General features: G+C 40.0%; 1 protein-coding gene across 2 annotated transcripts in view; it reads right to left on the reverse strand.

The window, feature by feature from the left end:
• The window catches only part of LOC122809631 (cytochrome P450 2J6-like), a 1,067,145-nt gene that overhangs the window by 493,932 nt on the left and 557,565 nt on the right, over positions 1–15,648 (reverse strand). The window lies entirely within an intron of this gene.

Here is a 15,648-nt window from a genome sequence, read left to right on the forward strand (position 1 = left end):
AGTAGACTAATACTATGGTTATTGCAGGCTTATTCATTAAACCATTGTTAATTGGTTCCTATATAGCATGCAGGTGATGTTGATCCTTCAATCCCTCCAAAATACATCGATATGTACTGAACTGTTGCTACATGAAAGCTGTCTCGTGTATTTCTGTCACAGATATTTGCACTCATTGCAGTTGTGTTGGTGACTCAAACTCTTTGGCTTAGGTTGCCACCTTTTCAAATGGCCATAGTGGGACATTTGCAGGGCACACATCAGGGTTTAGAGGCCGACACATACCCACTGTCAGTGCAAAAGATAGAACTTACTTTTGCCCTACATAAAACCTTAATCTTGTAGCACTTTAGTTGCTTATTATGTTTCCTGTACAATTTACGTATTTGAGAGACAGAAATAACTATTTAATGCAACTATTACTTAATATATGGGACATCATTATGTCCTACAATCTTGGTACATTTGCCCTTTTTAATATTTGTTGTCAGGACACAACTGGCCAAAGTGGGATTGTCCCTCTCAAAGTGGGACAGATGGTGACCGTATGCCTAAGGCCGGCTATGACCGCAACTACTGTAACAATCTACCTTCGAGTTAGCACAAACAGACCCACAATGCAAACACACACACACACACACACACACACACACACACACACACACACACACACACACACACACACACACACACACACATTACAGTCCCATGGAAACATACACCGCACTCTCAACACGCACTTACACACACTACAGCAATCGGAACCACACTTAGACACAGTACCTACCTGGACCACAGCACCGGCAGCAATAACTAAATGTCCCTTAACATCATGATAATATTACTCGCGGTTATAGTGTTCCGGTACTGTGGTCTTTCAGGCTTTAAGCCTCGTGATTACGCGTGTCGGTATTTAAAGCATTCAGTAGTTGGCAGTATCCTATTCATTTGTACCTCCATGGTTGTGTACAAGTCGTTAACCTGTCTATATATTTGCAGATATATGTATTTCCGTATATATCGTCATATATCTCTCTATCACCCTTTCTATCCCTTATACATATATATATATATATATATATATATATATGTATGTATATATATATATATATATATATATATATATATATATATATATATATATGGGTCTACTTCTATTCGCTGACATCCCATTTCACTGAAACCCATTTCGCTGACAGCCCCATTTCATAGACAAAAGTAATCGGGGCAAAAACCTGGGATTTGCCCCCCTCCCCACTGTTGTGCGACTGTGGAGTTGTAATATATAGTTGGGGGTGTGGAGGGCACAGCCCCCCACATTGGGGGGGTGTGGGGGCGAAGCCCCCCACCTTGAAAGTTTGTCTATGAAATGAGCTGTCAGCGAAATGGGTTTCAGTGAAATGGGATGTCAGCGAATAGAAGTAGACCCATATATATATATATATAGATAGGCAGGGAGAGAGAGTGTACACACCTTCCGTTGGGTACATGGCGGTGTATTCTGTTTGCTGAACTCCACCCTTTTGTGTTTTAACCTGTCACAATACACACCTGCCGTTGGTACATCTTGGGTAGCTTAGTGGTAGGTGATTGTGTACATGGTTGCGTGTTCTACTCCTGCCAGTGGTCGTTTTACCTCTCAGAGCAGGCACTGTTAGTACAAGGGTAAATAATGCTGGGTTCACCTGTTCTGGACATCTTTGACCGTGATCTGCGTGGAATTCGGCAAAGCTTAGACCTGTTTTGCGCATATCCATGTAGTCATGTTTAAATGACGCTTACCGTCACTTGCCGCCACATAAACCCACTAACATGTGCTTACAAGTAATCTAATGACCTACATCCAACATCCATTATTCGTGCCATCTGGATTACGTAATGGATCTTGCAGGACGTGGTACCGGGTACATACACAACACAGTCAGTGGCTTTACCACTTGGTCATCTGGTGTTTGTACAGGTGTTAATGGTGTTTTGTATGTGGACTGTACTACGGCTGTTCCTCCATACTGCAGTAAAAGGTGTAACTCAGCTAGTTTACATATGGATGATACCAATTCATGGTATGTCCAAGTGATGTTTAATGGATGTGCTCCAGCATTGGGAATCTATGTCAGAGTGAGCCACACACTGTAATGTGCTACACTTTGACACAACCATAACTGGAGAATGCTGGGGTGGCAGATACCTGTCATGGGTACTCCCCGTGCTTTGGCACTACATCCCTAATTACATTATATGGAGGCCCTCATTAACACACCGGGGAATCCATGCAGAGTAGGTGGGGAACAGTGGTTACACACGTGGATCCCACAATTGGCTCTGCTCCACAGAGGGACAGTTGGTTAATCAATGGGGTGGTGATAGCAGACACATTTTGCCTAGGCTGGTGAATGGCCTCTGACAATCGGGCATGTACCTACCGATGTACCTAGGAACCTATACATACAGTATCAACATATGCTGTTAGCTTCGTTTACTGTTCAGGTGTTGACTTTCCTTGTTCCAATAGCTGTTGTGTGTGCAATAGTTGAGGGCTGCCTATGTAGGATTCACACAGTAGGCCACCTATACATTACAATTTGCAGGTGGTCGTGTGTGTGTGCCATCCGTTTTACTGTGTGTGCAGGTGGAGAAGTGTGTCAGTCCATAGGGGCCTACACTGTCAGTGTATGTGCTATATGTTCCCTCTTTGCCAAGGTATGGGCATATTGGGCACACCTCCGTCTGCCTACTGGGGCTGGCACAGGTTGTTCATGGTCTGAATCCCTCTGTGCCTGTGATGGCCTTAGCAATTGTGGTGGGCTGTGAGGGCCTTCACCATTATATCCCTGCTGCAGCTGTTTCCGCAGGATCATATTATGTAGCCTGGCACATAGTATAAAGATGTGGGCACACGTGCCTGGAGAGTACTGCAAGGCTCCACCAGATATGTCCAAGCAACGGAACCGTGATTTCAGCATCCCAAACACACGCTCTATGATGATTCTGGTTTGTGCGTGTGCCTCATTATGGCGTTCTTGCATGGGTGTGTGTGCATTTCTGATGGGAGTCATCATCCACGGCTCCAGTGCATAGCAAGCATCCCCCACAAGGTGGCCATATGGGATCCTCCCCCTGACAAATACCTGATACAGCTGTGAGGCATGCCAGATGTGGGAGTCATGGTAGCTTTCAGGGCTGCCAGCACACACATCCGTGATAATGCCCTGGGCATTGCACATGACCTGGCAGTTAATGGAGTGGTATCCCTTGCGGTTTATGTAGCGCCTACCATGGTCTCTGGGTGGTGACTTGATATGTATGTGCGTGCAGTCTATTGCACCCAGTACCGCTGGGTAGTGTGCCACATGGTGGAAGAGATGCATATTGCTGGCCAACTCCTCCTGAGTTCGGGGGAAGTATATATGCTCACTGACATGTGGTAACATGGTATCCAGGAACTGGTGGAGTACCCTGGATGCTGATGCCTGTGAGATCCCCATGATATCTCCAGTTGGCCTTTGAAAGGTACCTGTGGCTAGTATTCTCAAGCTTACACATACCTTCATGTCCACAGGGATGGGTTCCCCATCTAACACTCTACCATCTCCTGATCATATAGCCCCTGGTAGGTTACCCTTGGTCTGAACACTCTTCTCCTCCTCCGGGGCCTAAGGTGGTTGTCAGCATCATCCTCCACAACACCTTCAGTCTTCAACACATGCTGATGAATCACAGCTATGGCAGCTCTCAACAAGTACATTGTAAAAGTTCCCCATCTGTTTACACCGATGGTGCAGTGTTTGGGAATACACAAGTGTGTGTGAGGTGCCTTCACACTTTATACTATTGTGCTTTGAACACTGATGATGTCATAGGGTGTGTATGTGCATTCGGAGCTGCAGGGTATCTTGTGTTTTACCACAGATACTGCTATTGTGCTGCCTTTGGTGTTGAATTACATTTAGCTACCATGGATTACCTCTTGCCCTTGCCTCAACTTTTTTTAATGATTCCCCTCCCATTGTCTGTCATGCATCCAGCAGCCTGCTTTCTTGTTTTGTACTTTCCCGAACCAAAACTCTCTTGCAAAATGTGTTCTATTGCCGATCTACTGCAGGTTTGCTTTGCTCAGTGGTTATAGTTCTCTTTTCTTTGCAATCTGACACCTCCCCTATCCTGTTCTGCAGGTTGCTGCTAGCAGCCTTGTTAGCTGGCGTCAATTGCCCACTGTGAGTTAATAGGTGTTAATTGCTCAGTTGTACTCCAATTACCCTACTGCGGCATTTCTTTATTGTCTTCCCCTAAACTTCCTTTTTGGGCTATGGTGCGCGGCGCATGAGTCCACTTACCAGGTTTCAGGCACGCTTTCATCCACGTACACATGCGCTTTCGGGCACCATATGTGCTCTCAGCTGAGCAAAGCTATACCTACATCCACGCCCCTGTCCTGCGGCTTTGCTCAGCAATGGGCAGACCTGATTTGCATTGCTCCAATGTGCTTACAGCTGCCATGGCACACCCCACTGCTGATGTCATGTATTCCTCCAGACCACTCCTCGGTGTTGTAGCGCTGTGCCGTATTGTACATCCTTAGGCCGGCGGGACATTTGCGATTCACTATTACTTGCCTCATTTGCATGGCATTGACTACTAATTCATAGTTACCATGCTGAACACTGTCACAGGCCCTTAGCAACCCTTACAGCTTGGTTGTGGTGTAGCATGCATACCATTGACTATTATGGTGAAACCATAGACACAGCATGCATCATTCCTTTTCTGATAACCTAGATTCAAGTTTTTGCTGAAGGGGGTCTGTAAATGTTAACCCCCCCAAGATGTAAAAGAGCACTTTCTAATCTTACCCACACCAGATTTCTGATACCTCTGTCTGGGTAGACAAGCTAATATTGGGCCAAGAAATAACTTTTTCTCCCAACTCATGTTATGACCAGGAAATGAACTGTATGTGGTGAAACTAATTTTTCACAGTCAGTGAACCCTAATCTGATGCCTAAATAAAAGTTATCTGACAAATTGTTTTTTGTGCAGTGCATGATCAAATACAGATGAAATGCCAAATTGAAAGATGGAGGATGTGCTGTTCTGCTATAAATATAGGTGCCAGTGCACTTTATCTGAAGTTGTATATAATAATATAGTGTTTTACTTCTTTAGTACTATGGCACAGTTTGCTAGGCTGTTTCCATACCATTCATTCCCACAGAGCTCAACAAGGCTTTGTGACCACATTATCAGAGAGCAAGTGATTTTTGCTTGAATTTGTATTGTGTTGTATTTATTTGTATTGTACTAATGTCAGGCTGAATGCCTGATAATTATACTCTAAAACTTATAATCTAAAGCTAACAAATACCATAAAAAAGTTTAAAACACAGTTTATAACACAGCTATTAAACTAAGACTCAAAATACCTACCTACAACTCCAGGAAGCCTTAGAAAACACTTGTAGTGACTGTTAGCCCTGCTCCCCTCCCTGCCCTCAATTCCCACCTGCCCCAGTACTACTAAATTTATAGTTACATAGCCACACCCCTGCTATAAGAACTTATCAGCTTCCACCTAACATACTTTCCCCACCCCCACTCTCTTACTTCTAAATATATCATCCTATCTTCTGGTGTTGTACCACCCAAACAATACAGATCCTTAACTACCACACTCCTCCACTCATAATGTTATACTCTTCTTTACTGTCCATTTTGCCGGCCCCTTATCTACTTACCTTGTACAAAAAACAGCATCTCACTGGATATCAGTACCCAGTTGGCCATACTTTCACCCCAGCTGTAAGCCCTTCCACCTTTCACCAATCTTACAGTACAGTGTCCAGCCCTGCACCTTGCTCTTGCAATCAACTTGCCAATCCCAGAAACATTAGTTCTAGATTGAAACATTATTATAAACTCATAAATAAACTCTTGAAGCTCATCACTAGGTTTAAACCTAACATAACACTTGGTGGTGACATCGACCCCAACCCCGGCCCATCCACTTCTGTCAAACCTACCTCCCCTAATTGTAACCCAAGTTATAAAGCAATAATTGATAGGCCAGCTAACTCTCTCCTGGCCTGTCACCTTAACATTAGAAGTATTAACAACAAGGTACATGAACTCCATGTACTCCTAGCTATCCACTCCCCTGAGATTCTCTGTTTATCTGAAACCTGGTTAAAACCTAGCATTACAGACAATGAAGTGCTACCACCTGGGTATAACATATACAGGCTGGATTGTGCTTTCAGGAAAGGGGGTGGGGTAGCTGTTTTATATAATTCTACATTGAATGTCACCATTGAAGTTATACAACTACCTCAAATTAACAACTCAGAGATTCTTGCCACCAAACTACAAACTAATAAAAATAAATGTATTTATATCATCTGTATGTACATTCCCTCAGGTAATAATTTTAGCTACACCTGAAGATGCCCTTCACTAGCTAACATGTCACTACCCCCAAGAAACCATACTACTAGGAGACCTCAACATTAGACTGTAATACCTGTTCCTCAGACTTCCCAACTACCCATGCCAGCCTGCATGCATTCTCACAAGTCATCATAGGTAAACCAAACCAAAAAGAAAGCATACTTGACTGGGTACTTATAGTCATCCCAATTGTACACCTCTGGGACCCTCCCTGATGACCTAAGTGATCACATTCCCACCTATATTATTAAGCACAAAGCCATCAACCCCCAACTACCCTTACTTAGAATGGTAAGAAACAAAAAATACTTTAACCCCACCAAATTTCAACAAGAGCTAAACACATGTAAATGGTCTATTTTAAGACACCTCCTCTTAGATGAAGCAGTCGCAAACTTTAACAACAAATTCCTAGAAATCCTTGATTCTCATGCACCTGTTCGTTCAAAAAGAACTAAGGCAAAAACTGCACCATGGCTTTCCAAAGAGTCTTAAAAAAAATCACCTTCAGAAATAAGGCATGGGCATAATGGCGAACTACTAAAGATCCCCAAGATCACATTAAATATAGGCAAATGAGGAACATCACTAAAAAATCCATCTTCCTAGACCAAAAAAAAACTACTACTATAATCTACAGGAAATAAGTCAGAACAAGCCTCAGAATTTCTGGGCAGGTATAAATAAACTATTACATCCTGGACAAACTTCCACCCCAGTCCCGGCAGCCTCCATTGATAAACCTTCTGAAGAAGTCTCTGATAGTTTTAACCATTTCTTTACTGAGGCCAGTCAAGCCCTAGCAAGCCAACTACCTCCCAGCTCTCCCTACTATGAAAGCAATACCCCCAGAAACCAACTCACATTTAGATTCCAACGAGTTGCCACCTCACTCATCTGTACCTTGATTAAAAAACTGAAACCAACTACACTCTCCACTGATCAACTCCCTGCCTAGTATTTACAAAAAACAGCCAATGCCATTGCTTACCCCAGCTTGATACTAATCAATCAAACAATAGCAGAAGCCAGAATACCTTCTATTTGGAAAATATCCTATATAATCCCACTTCACAAAGGAGGTAGCTCTACTGAGTTATCCACTTATAGGCCAATAGCAATACTATCCCCAGTTACAAAAATTATGGAAAAATGTATCCATAGACAACTGAGGCATCACCTAACTCAGAATATCCTCATGGCAGACACCAAGCATGGCTTCTGTCCTCACCACAACACTACTTCAGCCCTTCTAGCCTTCTCCAATACCATAAACTATAACCACAATAACAATAACATACCCTCAGCCCTCTTCTTGGATCTCTCCAAGGCATCTGATGTGGTGGATCACCAATTACTGATCCATACCCTGAAAACCTTCTGCCTAGATATTATAGTCATCCAATGGTTCCAATCCTATCTGAAAAGTAGACAGCAGGCTGTCCTTTGGCAAAACAAACTTTCTAAACTCCTACGCGACACACTAGGTGTACCCCAGGGATGCATACTAGGGCCCCTTCTTTTCTCTATCTTCATTAACAACCTGTATTCCACTATCCCTGCAGTCAGCTGTGTCCAATATGCTGACGATTCCACCCTGATTTTCTCAGCCACTTCTCCAAATGAACTGTGGTCAGCTACACAAACCACCTTTAACACTATTGAAAACTGGCTTTCTGGTCATTGTCTGATCCTGAATCCCAAAAAGAAAAACTGTTGATATTCTCACCAACACACAGGTCTACTGCATTCAGTTTTACCATTAAATCTAATAATGGTACTATAATCTCCCCAGACTCCTCTACAAAACTGTTAGATGTTTTAATCGATAATCTCAAATTCGACCTACATGTTAATCAATCTATAAAGACCATCAATAATAAACTAGGCTCACTTTACAGGATAAAAGCCTTCTTAAACCCTCCTGCTAGATTTGCCATAGCTCACTCTCACCTACTTTCAACTCTTCTGTATGCATCCCCGATACTCTCCATTCTAAACAAATCTGTCCTCAACAAACTCTCTGTCTGCTATAACCATATTTCCAGATTTGCCACTGGCCTGCCTTATAGGACTCACCATTGTATTAACCTAAACCAGCTTGGGTGGCTAGAATTACCCAGCTTGATCCAGTATAACCTCATGATTACTGCCCATAAGATACTTTACAATCCAGATAATACTCCTGCTCTTAAACATATTATTACCCCCATCACAATCACCGACCACTTCGATCCTCTGATAAATTACTAGTCCAGATTATCAAAACTAATAACTCTGCTGGTGACTTTCTCTTTGCAAACTCTGTAAGCAGATCCTGGAACTCTCTCCCAACCAGAATTACTTTGCTCAACTCCCTGAGCCAATTCAAGACTAGACTCAAACAACATTTGACACTAAACTGGCTATGTCAATGTAGCAAACCCGACTAACTCTCCTTGACATTGAGACTAAAATAGTTACTTTAGCTTACCTGTGGCACTATCCTGACCTTTACTTTGTTTAACTCTAGTGTGTTTTAGTATGTAACCACTGTAAATATTGTATCTGTAACTAACTGTATGAGTTAATAACACTATTCTTAGCTGACTTGAGTTACTTAATGAAGACCTACTCTCTGATTTTCATTAACCTCGGAACTACTATTTGCATAGATATATAACCTCTGTAAAAACTGTAATCATAAACTTAACTGCTTGCTTAGATATGCTAACTTCTTTATATACTGTATTTTTAATATAATTTGCTGAGCTTTTCTCCACGAGCCTCCGCTGAAAAGGGACATGTATTCAGTAGGACTATCCCGGTCAACAAATATAAAATAAATAAATAAAACGAATACAACAAGAATGATAAGTACTTTATCTTGCATTGTGTGCTGGTTGGTAGTTTAGTTGCATTAATGTATTGTATTGTATTGTATTTCTTGTTGAATTTGTACTTTTTACCATTTTTTGTGATCTCATGTTAGAACTGCTTTGATTAAGTTCAAGTGAGGACAGAGGGGACCTATAGCATTTCTTGTTCCAGGATTACTTAATGTACAGAAAGGTGTGTTGTTTCTGATTGGTCAGGATGCGCTTTACCTGTTTTTGAATTTTCTCTGGTGCTATATAGTCATTGTGTTTGAGCGAAACTTAGCTCATTCCCATGGAGCTCAGCAATGCTTGTCAGCCTTACCACCAGAAAGAAAATAATTTTTGCTTGAAAACAAAAATAAAACTGATAAGTACTTTTCATTGCTTATGCACTTGTATTGTGTGCTGTTTGGTAGCTTAACTCCATTATTATTTGATGCTTCTTGTTAAACTGTACTTTTTGCCATTTTTTTGTGATCTCAAGTTAGAAATGCATTGGTTAAACTCTAATGCGAGTGGAGGAGACTTGAAGCATTTCTTGGCTTAGGATTACTTATAGACTCAAAGGTGTGTTGTTACTGACTGGCCAGAAGGCCCTTTTCCTTGATTTTGAATTTGGTTCATTCCCTCAGAGCCCAGCTATGATTTACAACCATGCCACCAGACAGAAATGGATTTTTGCTTGAATACAGCCCAAAACAAGACTGATAAATACTTTCTCATTGCTTCTGTACAGTTACTGTATACTGTTTGGTAGTTTAACTGTATTATTGCATTATATTTCTTGTTAAATTCGTACTTTTTGCCCTTTTTTGCGATTAAACTCTGAGTGTAGCTGGATCTGAGGCATTTCTTGGGCCAAGATTAGGTAAACAAAAAGGTATATTGTTTCTGATTAGCCAGAAGGTCCTTTTCCTTGTTTCTGAATATTCTCTTCTGTGATCTGCACCTGGCCTACAAAGCATCAACTGATATCACTCTAATGGACCTGCTAAGCAAAACAAATAGCATCAAAATTAAGACATGCTGCAGGGAAAGGTACGAGTCTCGGAGACTACTCCTTCTCTGCAAAACACTTCCCAGTCATGAGAAGCAGAGTTCTTCCTTAAACCAACACAAGCATAACTTAGACCAGGGGATGAGGTATTGGAAATTTACCCCTGGTCTGGTAACTAGGGCTCTAATAGACAAAGTCAGCCAGTAAATGGTAGACCACCCAAGGCCAAGCATACCTATATGCCATAAAATAACCTTGGATGCCAAAAATTGTATGATATATTCAGGAACCTTAGCTAGGATTAAAAAGGATAACATCAGTACTAATGGCTGCCAAAATCTTCTTATTCCAGTGATAATCACCAATTGGTAAGATATTGCCATCAATAGGTTTCAACCTGTCCTTCATTTTGTAGGTAAATCCCGAGTTAGGCAGATGTGTCTGCCAAAAAATATGAAAAATTACAGGAGATAATTTAGTCAGTATATTATGAAAACCATAACACTATATCTCAAAAATTTAGTATTATATAAAATACCAGCATAAACTAAATTCCCTAAAAGGCTCTTTATAATTTTCATAAGGAGAAGATAAGTATTTGCACTGGCTCAGTTTGTTGTGCTAAATTTCATGTTTCAGTAAGTAATGCCTCACCTGATGAATTTGAAAGAATGGCAACCTGAGCTGTAACACTGCACTGTGCAACAGTGCCTGATCACTGCCTCATTATGCCAGTGAAAAAACTTTGCTTTAGTCCTTAGCCTACCCTCATTCCTACCCACCTCATGTCATTAACAACATTCTTTAAAAACAAGGTTTCTTACACTGTTTTGTTTTTAGACCCACTAACAACATTCTTTACAAACCTCCTCATCACACATAATGCAACATGCTCAGACTTTCATCATCCCAATAATGTTACTCTTCCACTGCATCTTTGCAGCCACACATTTATCAATAGCAACCAACGGACAATACTCTCTCGCATCAACCATCTAACATCACCTTCAATTCTGACCACTCCAATATAGTTTCTAAACAAATATTGAGCCCCTCACAGTCTTTTCTAGGATTTAACATCACTAATTTGCTAGAAAGCCAAAAAGTATATCTTGCATCCTAATAATCCTTGTCACCTACAAAAGGTAAATAGTTACAAACCCAAATCATAACCAACTGCTCCATCAGCTACTTCTCTCCTTTCACACTTCTCACCATTCACATAATGCTTCAATACTAGGCTTTATTCCCAGTGCAGAAATGTTACTGAATAAAAAATGGTACCAGTGTCCTCAGTGATCTTGGTATTTTGTCATTTTCTACAAAATCAGTGCCTCTCCTCATCACTCCTTCCATTAAGCCATCTACATCTACCCACTTATTCAGTTCAGTGCATTACCCATTTCTGTGATGAAAACACAGGTGCCACCAGTTATTCAAATTTGGGGGGCTTTACCCTTTCATCAAACTCTGCACCTCTCTCCTACCATGACTGTTAATATTTTCTTCCTATGTAATCATATTAGCTCATTGCAGATCACTCTTTCTAATCACAGCTAATCCTGGTGGCAGCAGAAATGTTGTCCTTAATATGCGAGTTATCAGTTTAATCTTATCTCTGTGCCTCTCAGTCAGTCACACAGTCCTTCCCACAATGAACTTTTCCACTGTCCTTTCAGCCTCACCTCTCTCACTTTCTCTCATTATTGTTGTGCTTGTTTCTAACAGATGCTATTTCCATGCAAAGTAACAAAACCTCACCTACCTTTACTTCCATTCTTTATTACTTCCAGATTAATCCCATTCCTAACTAATGTCAGTAAAAAAGAATATCCTGTACAACACTATCTCTTTAAAAACTCTATGGGACCCTAATCCAGACTTAAGAAAACTCTCTCAAAATTGTATTCTTTATTTCTTCCTGAAAAAAATAATGCTTGCAAGAGACATTCACCCCAACCCTGGGCTCATTAACCTGACTCAATACTTTCAAGCACCCTCTCAACCAAACATTCAGTGCCAAGAAGTTACTCACCCACTTCTGCCAACCAAGTATAGAATAGTCCTTACAATCCAAAACTCAACAGCATTAAGAACAAATAGAACAAATGAACAAGGTTAGAGGCCTGGGTACCAACAGAGAAACCACAAACACTAGGTACAACAGAAAATTGGCTAGGAATAATTACTGTTCTCCCAATACATTTAATCATTAAACATGCACTACTACAGTAAAAGGCCAGATGAAAGACAAAGAGGTGTGGTGGCTATACTGACTCACAAACTCCTGTCAGTCTCTGTAAGAAAAAGTACCTATGAATTATAGCAGTCAGAACTGTACTCGTCTGGATCCTAATGAATCTAGTATGTGGAAGTAGCACTAACAATTATTTAAAAGTAGCCTATATCTCCCCTTCAAATTCCATCCTCCAGCAATTGTTCCTCAATATTCCTCAAGATTTTCTTGGGTGATTTTAATATAAACGCTTCTGCATCCCATAAATAAAATGCTTATACACCACAACCTAAAACAGATAGTTATAAAGCCAATCAGACCACACCACACAACAGACAAAAGTTCCGCTCTTAATCTCATCATTACAAATATAAAACATACAAGTCATAATATTACTATCCACACCAGCAACTTAAGTGACTATTGCCCAGTGTATCAAACTGCTCCTTCAAAACAGAGAAAAAAACTCCCCATATTATAATATACAGACATGCTAGAATCCAAACACGCCTTACTGAACTTAAACTTAACTAACACAGATGTGTCTCCATTATTCATCCAAATAGACCATAATCTGGCCCTGAACTACTTTATGGAAAATCTAACATGTAGACAATATGCTATCTTTCTCTTAGTGAAAAGGAAAATGAGGAGAAAGAAATACTCTTGACTCACTCAACCCAGATATAAAATAATTGATGATGAATTGAGACAAATCTTGTTAGGCTTGAAAGCAGTAGCAAGCTATAATTTCCTACTTTACAGTGCATATATGGCATTAAAAAATGAGAATGGTAACTAATGCTGCAAAAGCCTCATCTCAGAATAAAGGCAATAAAATTTAAAATTATTCCAACCACTTCTTTACCAAACTCAAACTGCATATGAAAAACATTACAGCCTTAAATTCTACAACAGAAAGTCAGAACCATGTCAATGATCAAGAAGTTGCTTTCTGTTCAAAAACAAATCAAGATATAATCAATAACTTCCCATCTGCTCTACTACCTTTCATAAACAAGTAACAGTCTTCTCAAACCCGCTCCTTTTAATTTTACATACTAGCTGCCTTTACCTGCACCTTTTAGTTCCAGCAAAAAATCAAAAAAAAAAAAAAGAAATTAAGAAAGCCCTGCTTAATGTAAAAACTTAAAGCATTACAAATTTCTCCAAACTGCACCCTGAATGTCTCAAAATGTCAGCCACTAACATCACTGGCCTCCTTATATACATTTACAACCTTTCCCTATCTACAAGATTATTTCCTGCTAGCTTCAGTCATGCCTTTATAATCCTTCTTCCTAAAAAAAACTCACCCCAAGGAATACAAAGACTACAGAACAGTCGCCAACATATGCCCCTTACAAAAATATTTAAAAAAACAAGTGTTTATAAACAAATATTTGAACACATAAACAAATATGGGCTTGCTTCTGTGAAGAACCACATGGATTATATAGCTCCTTTAGTGCCATGACAGCCCCATACACTCTCTGACACTGATAAAATATTGAATAATATGATTCAATCTAACTTTAATTGGTGGACTACTCTCATGGGTCTATGTCATTTGATCAAAGGAATAAATTGTCAAAACCCATTTGGTTACATACACATACATACATACATACAAATATTTCAAGCACAAGCATTAATGCCCTTCTAGCTTGCCAATATACCAAAACACTTGTTTCCATAATAAGTGTCCAGGCTGTTCTTGAAAATATATAAACAAGTACTTGCTTTAATGTAATTTGGTAATCTGTTCCATGTTATCAGCTACTCTGTGAGAGAGCCAATTAGCACACTTCTCATTCCTATAGAATCTTCTGCATAGGTTGTTTTAAGATTTTCTAGAACTTTTTGATAATCCCAAACATATGGTTGACAATTTTGTTCACTGAACCATTCTGACTGAGATCATGGTACAGTAAGAGTCAGAGAATTTGCCCTTTTCCCCACTGTAGTATGATCTAGGAGTTGGTATAAATAATTAACAGGGGTGTGGAGCTACAAACACAAAAAAACATTGTGTTGTTGGCAGGTGTTGGATGGATTTTAGTCTTTTTTTGCATTGTCGACCATATGGTCTTCATTATATGGGTTTTGACTGTTTTTTTTTTCAATAAACTAACATAGATCCATTCATAGATATGACAAGGGCATGTGAGGAATCCAAATGAAATGCCATGACTCAGTGTTGAGTCCTGAAACACAAAAAAAAGACCAAAAATATGGGAGGAAAGCAAATATTGAACTTTGACGTACTCCTTTAAACTTGTTTTTTGCAGTGAGTCAAGCTCTCCTGCAGCCCCTGTGTGTGTGTGTGTGTGGGGGGGGGGGGGGGGCACACATACTGAGCTTATATTTTCCAACTCTGAGATCACCTTACCTTGGAGAAAAGGAAATATGCTGAGAAAAAGCAATCTCAGACTAAGTATATGCAAATCCAGATTTCAGCCATTCAGTCAACACATTTCAGGCTTTGCACTTTAATATATTACTTGTCTGAGACTGTCAATTACAGTCGTCTACTCCATAAACTAAGCAAGCTCAGTCATGTTAATCCTGGTATAAAATGTTTCCAAAGGTATTGGCAGGACATATTTTAGATATGCTCAGATATTTTCCATCTAAAGGAATGTTTAACATAGGAGTTCACTAAGGATTTGTCCTTGGGCTTTGCTATTCTAATTCTTTATTAATGACTTTTCCTTCAAACTCCTTCAACTAAACATAGTAATTTATACTGACAATCTCATTCTAGAATCCACTAAAAACACTTGTCTATCCTTCAGCAGAAACTGCAAATTAGCTTCACATTATTATATAACTGGACTTCAACAACAGACTTCCCATTAAAACTTTAATCTCCAGTATCGTAACTTTTTGCACCACACCAAAGCTAAAAAAATGTCATACTTGTAATTGAAACAATTGCCAGCTGCGTCAAAACAGATATACCTGGGATTAACCTTAGACTCATCTCTCTAGTTCATTAATCATACTTACAATATCATTAACAAGACCATGGGCCATCTTAAATTATATTATACAGTATCTCATCTTCTTGCACCCGCTACTCACCTTGTCATAGCTAGGAATATGGCAATTCC

The sequence above is a fragment of the Protopterus annectens genome, chromosome 8.part0, assembly GCF_019279795.1.
Source record: "Protopterus annectens isolate FY-2018-M chromosome 8.part0, PAN1.0, whole genome shotgun sequence".
Taxonomy (NCBI): Eukaryota; Metazoa; Chordata; order Ceratodontiformes; family Protopteridae; genus Protopterus; species Protopterus annectens.